Here is a 6,730-nt window from a genome sequence, read left to right on the forward strand (position 1 = left end):
AAGCAGAACAAATTAAACATTTTACAACTAAGTAGTATGCATTGTATAAATTAGTATTTGTTTGTTTTCTTTAAAACCATCATTTATATTGTGTTCTCAGGTGGTTCCTGACCAAAGTCTCTACTTTCACCTTCAGAGCTGCTTAAAACAGAACATATAAAACAAACTCTGATTTTTCATTGGATCAATTAGAAATTAGTAGCAATGCATCATCCAGAAGTGTACATGTTAGCCGAGGACCAATACAGGAAAGAAAGAGAAAGGAAATGAGTGAGGACGTTGTGCATATGGGTTCAAATACAGATTGTTCTGTTTGTTGTATGGCATGAATCAGGTTACTTAAAATTCTTTAAGGCTCTGGTTTATTTTTGTACTTATGAGTTTAATATCAATAAATACCTTTCTTGTGCAAATCAGATAAAGTCACGAAAATAAAAAACACCAATGTTCATTAGCAGTAAAGAAATATTAATTTTTTATGCACTGCAGTTTTGAAGGTGCATCGTAGCCCCTGAATATGTTATTGTGGAGTCAGACCCACCCATATCCATTCATCCTTCAGATGCTTCCTTGTGAAAGAAAACCAAATGGAGTGGCAAGTTGAATAAAGGGTCCCAAAGTAATCGAATAATTACAGACATCACTCCACTTGTGTTTTCTGGGAGGTCTAAGAGCAATACCACTGCATAATTAAAACATTGAATATAAGCACATCAATCCCTTTTTGTCCCAAATGAAAGTAATTCTCAATATTAATGTTAAAAATCTGATGTGGAGAATATACTGTGCCTCATGGTTTATGATCACATGGTTTAGAATCTTACATAATTAAATGCTAATTATCTTAAATAAGATTGTCTTGGATTGAATCCTGGAATATTAAAAGGACAAGAGTGGCAAAATTAGTGAAATATGAATAAAATGTGGTGTTTACTTATAAAAATTTACATATATTCATTTCATATATTGACAAATGGACTCATGAAAATGTAAGGTAATAATATTAAAGGTAATTGAGAATTCTACATGAATTTTCTGTATTCATGCATCTTTTTGGCTAATCTAATATTACTTCAAATGAAAAGTTAATAGAGAAGCAGTGATCAATTTCTGGTATAAAAAACCTACAATTCAAGCCTCATTGTCTACCAGAAAAGTACCATTTAACAAAGTCCCGTGCCTCAAGTTGTCTGACCAAGGAGCTGACTACAGAGGAATCGTGAATGTGGGGTTCACAGTGGAAGTCAACAGGAATATCATGATAAGTGAAATAAGCCAATCACAAAAAAAATAAAGGCTGAATGTTTACCCTGTGGAGAATGATATGTAACGGGGGTGGAAGTGTGGGGAGTGAGAGAAGAATGGAGGAACTTTGGATTATGCAGAAGGAAATGGGGGGTATGAAAAATGGTGGAATGAGACAGACATCATTACCTTGTGTACATGTATGATTACACAAATGATATGAATCTACATTGTGTACATTAGAAACAAAATGATGTACTCCATTTGTGTACAATGAACCAAAATGTAGTCTGTAAAAATTTTAAAATAATTAAATAATAGAAAAAAAGAAAACTAATATCACCATTTTTAAGCAACACATTCACCCCATGAAGTAAAAGACAACATGAATCACAAGATTATCAATTTTAATAAAAATACCTTTTAAATGTAATCCTTTTGAAAGCAAATTGACAAATATTTTTAGAGTCATAAATGCATTTGTATTTTTTGACTAATTTTCCAAACCTAAAAATATATAATGAAAGCAAAATGACATAGGTACATTTTATAATGGAAAATGCTGCCATATCACATAAAACAGAATTCAATGAGAAAGATTCAATTAGAAAGATGTCTGTGTAAATCAGATCATGACATTAATGTAACATGATGCTATGAATAAAGCCATAATTAATGAAATATAAGGTAAAAACATTTTGCAACATTTTAAAGAAGAAATAAAAATATGATAAATCCCCCTCATATGTACTGATATTTTAATAGAGTCTTACAATTCAGAAGATAAACTACTACAGTGAGTCTTAATTTGCAATAAATACCTGGTTATTATGATGACAATTATTTATAATTAAATATAATTAACAAACACAATGAAAGACTCACCATTATCAGAACAGTACAGAAAGAGGATGTGAAGTTTGAGGACAATTCATTCGCAAATGTGGCAGTAATACCCTACCAAAGGGGGAATCTTAAATTAAAATTGTAACCTATTGTAAGCTCTCCCCTAATGGTACTACATATGCCAGACCCCTCCACCCTTTATATATTTATTGATATCAGTTATAAATTTACATTCTCCTACAGGCATAAGTTTAATGTGTCTGTATTAGTCCTGGAACATTCTGGGATCTTTTCTGTCTCAGTAACGATATTCTCCAATATGCTGGAGCCACATCTGAGATTGCTCATGGACCCTCCCAGCATGATCTGTGGCTACAGGACCTGTGAGGGTGAGAATTTTGAGAAGTTTGCTTCCCTTTGCAAAACTATGTACACTGACCACTGTTTTCTTCCTATCAGTTTTATCAGCACAAATATTTTTAGCACTATTCTAAAGAAGTTATATTTCTTTAATTTTCAAATATGTATATATAACATTCAGACCTAAAAGAGAGATTAGCAATAAGATTGTCATTATCACTAGTAGTAATACCTTATTAGTAATAAGGTTTAGTAATTATTTATCAAGCAATAAATTCCAGATGTAGTTACATATACATATATGTACATATCAGTCACATTTTCCTACGTTCTTCTAAATATTGTTATTGCAAATTAAAAGAGTAAAGTCCTATTTGAAAATACTCTAACTGTTATTGCTTTAAATAAACCACATTTTTCTTGTTCTTTTTGATTAAATTTTAGATTCATTTTGAGATAAATATAAAAGCATGAAATATAATTTGCTGTAATTCAGTCCCTAGTACTTCCCCCTTCCTTTCTTTCCTCCCTTCCCCATTCCTTTTCCTCTATTTACTGATCTTTCTGCTATTTACTTTTAGATTTTTTTAACCATATTTTTAATCCAGGGTTATATTCAGCAACAAAAGATAAAGTTTTTGGATTTCAGATCCTTTGTTTGCCCCTCAAGATTCTTCTGATATTTTTCCTAAACTTCAAAACACATATATGTATAATATATACATTTCAAATGTGTGTGTGTGTGCGTGCGTGTGTGATATCCTTATGGAATTTGAGAAAAAAATTTCTTTGTTTCCACTGGTGTGCTTCCAGATATCGCAATGGTTTGACTCATTTTAAGACAGACAAACCACAACAGGAAGCACTACAGAAGTTCATAGCTTAGTCACTTAGATTTTTCTGAACAATTCTGAGGCAAAAACCCAAAGTTACTTATGACATCAAATGAACATAGGAAAAATTCAACAGATAGAGTTAAAATCTAAAGGCTCCATTCTGTGTCTCAGTCACTTTTTCTTAGGCTTGATTTTTTTCTCTGTATTTTTTAGCAGTGTGGTTGTGGAAATAGTGGATATTACATTCAATACCAAAAAATTGTGGCAATTCTGAAAGAGTTATGTTTATCAGGTTAAAACATCAGCATTGTTTGTACATCATCTTAAAAGACCACTTTTTTTTTTTTTTTGTTGTTGTTGTTGTTGTTGTTGTTGTTGTTTGGAGATTTAGCCCAGGACCTTGTGCATGCTAGGCAAGCACTCTACCCACTGAGGTATAGCCCCAGCTCTGAAAAGACCAATTTTAATCTAAAACATTACAATTGTGCAAATATCAAACAAATGACCTGTTGTCACTTATATTTGGAAGCTAAATGAGCAGCTCTCACAGAAGTAGAGAGTAGAATAATAGTTCCCAGAGGCTGGGGAAAGTGTGGCAGGAAGATGGAGGATGGTTAACTGGTGCAGTGGTGCCCTAGGATAGGCAGCATAGCTTCTACTTTAGCATAACCAAGATTGAAACCAATGAATTGTATGTTTTTTTAAATGCTGGCAGACATGATTTTGTATTTTACCAAGTTGAAAAAATGATAAGTATTTGACATGACAGATAATGCCTATCTCCTTTGTCTGATCAAATTTTTCCCATAAAAGTCATCATGTACAATCATCATGTGTCCATCAAAAAAGATAATAAAAAATAATTACAATTATGAAAAGATATATGAGATATTGGAGAGATATTCCATATTCACTGGTCATAGCACTAAATGAAATGGAAATTCTCCCCCACAACTGTCACAAAAAAAAAAAAAAAAAAAAAAAATCACATTTGATATGTGTTTCTAAGTGTTTGTATTTGGCTTGAAGATAAAAAGCTGAAAATGAGTCATATTTCATTAGACTGAATGTTATCAATGAACAAAATATTCCCACCAAAAATGCTGCACTCTAAGAACTGATGCTCATTGGACACTTATTCTATGTGAACTATGCATTGTCTGTTCCACGTGTATTATTTTATTAACTTTCAAATCCCTTGACCCTGCTAATCTTATAAACCTCATTCAACATGAGAATTCTGAAGTCATAAAGGTTGTGCAGTTTTAACAAGTGCACAGTTGCTGACAGACTCATTCTGTGCACAGAGCTCAGCACCCCCACTCTATGCATAATTTTAAGCACTGCATCACAATTTTAAATCATCCATGAAAATCCAAAACATTAAACTATTAAACCTCACCATGTATCAGTTCCTTGAAAATTCTAGTGATGGCCTTTCCTATTCTCTATGAAGAAATGTTCACCTGCATGTCGAAAACAGTGAGGCTATATTCATTCTTTGCTCCATACCAAAGATAGAGAGGAAGAGCATCTCTGGCAGTCAAATGGCCCCACTGTTCCTTGAGAGCAGTGTTAGGAACCAAGAAACAAAGAGAAGGAAAAAGTTCCTCCTGAATTTCCAACTGGACTTTAAAGAGGCTTCCATCACAGGCCATGCACCTATAGAATTCCTAATTGGTTCACCCCAGGGAAAAATTAGTCATCAGCTCAATGTGCCAAGACACAATTTTGTGTGGTTTTCCACTTGCTCAAGTGTTTACAAAAATTTTGTCCCAAGCAATTAGGTGTTTATTCTGCTGTTTTCTTGTCTTCCTGCTCTTGGGTTTCTGTCTGTAGATGCTTTTATTTCCCATCATACTCAGGAATAGAGCACTTGCTGTTTTGGAACATAATATAATGGCTCTTGCAGGATTCAGGCCAAATGATTGTGCATCTACTAAATGAAAATACAGAGTTCTGTTTGATAAGCCATCCATTCACCATTCCAAATGGAAACATGTACTGCTGCAAGGAGTACTTGTTAAAGAAAAATATTTCATGTAAAATATTTGAAGAGGTATACACTCCTTGAAATATTGTTTCTCTCAAAACTGATATTATAAAACAATAATTTTAAAGACAAAAACAAATTTAAAGAGGAGATTTAAGAAACTTTTCTCTTTTCATTTATTTGGAAGATGGTTGAGCAGATGTAGTTAATGTGAAGGAAAATGTCATCTAAAATGATGGTTGGGGAAACATGGACGTAACTCTTTAAGCCCCCTCAGGAGGATCCCCACCAATAATTTTCTATTTTTGTGGTATTTAAAAATTACATCCTATCTAATTTTATGTCTATTCACAAACCACAAAAAGTGCCAAGTTTAAGTGATTTGTGAGAAAGGTTTAGACACTAAAGGACCATCACATCCACAGTCTGTGAACGTAATCACTGCATTCAATAATGTGAAATTTGTTGTCTGTGTCCAGAATCCTGAAGCCACACACTGCAATCAAAAGCAGGAGAGAGTGTTCAGACATTTTAAAACCATGCAAACTTCAAATCAGATAATGAAGTTCTCAACTAGATTGTAAAACACACAGATGGAACCAGACTACAGTGTGTTATCTCAGTGATTGGCATATAGTTTGAATCCACACTACTTCCTGTCAAATCACACTCTACTGCCCATCAGGTTCTGTCATTCAACCTGTTCCTTGATCTTCACCTGTAGAACATAAATGATTCGAAAAACTACCTTTAAGGGACACTAGGAAGGCTACAAAATTCAATACATGCAAAATACACAGAAGATGTGACTGCACAGTGTGCAGTTGGGGTGTTTACATTTATTATGATTGTTAGCAGTGGCTTTCCAAGACGTAAATTTCATGTTCAAAATATTGATTTAAATTATCCACTTACCTATAATGCAGATAACTGCTTTAAAACAAGAACTTTCTTTGCTGAGTGACATAAGTTATATTTGTACCATAGATTGTCCTAGATTTTTCACAAAGATGAGAAGGTATGAAGGAGAGATAACAACAACAAAAAAATTTAGTCAATATAAAAAAAAAAAAAAACAAAATGAATTAGAAGTGAATGGAATCTTGAATATTGGTATAGAAAAAATATCAATAAAATAGGTCTTTGGTTGTGGAAAAGGCTTGTATCTAGAGATATGAAAGTCAGAGGAGTGAGAACATTTGGGATGAGGAAAATGAAACCAAGCTATAATGGAAATAAGAAAAAAAATATTTTTGGGGCAAAAAGATCAATGAGAAATTCCAGATTCCAATGTTATAGTCACACGCACACACACAAACACACACACACACACACACACACACACACACACACAAATCAATAACAAAACCTGGAAACATGTTATCTGGGTAGGCCATAAAAGCAAGGTTATAAAATTTAGATAACTTTTCATCAAACAATTATAACATTT

Source organism: Sciurus vulgaris (assembly GCF_902686455.1).
Source record: "Sciurus vulgaris genome assembly, chromosome: 11".
In the NCBI taxonomy this organism is placed as follows: domain Eukaryota; kingdom Metazoa; phylum Chordata; class Mammalia; order Rodentia; family Sciuridae; genus Sciurus; species Sciurus vulgaris.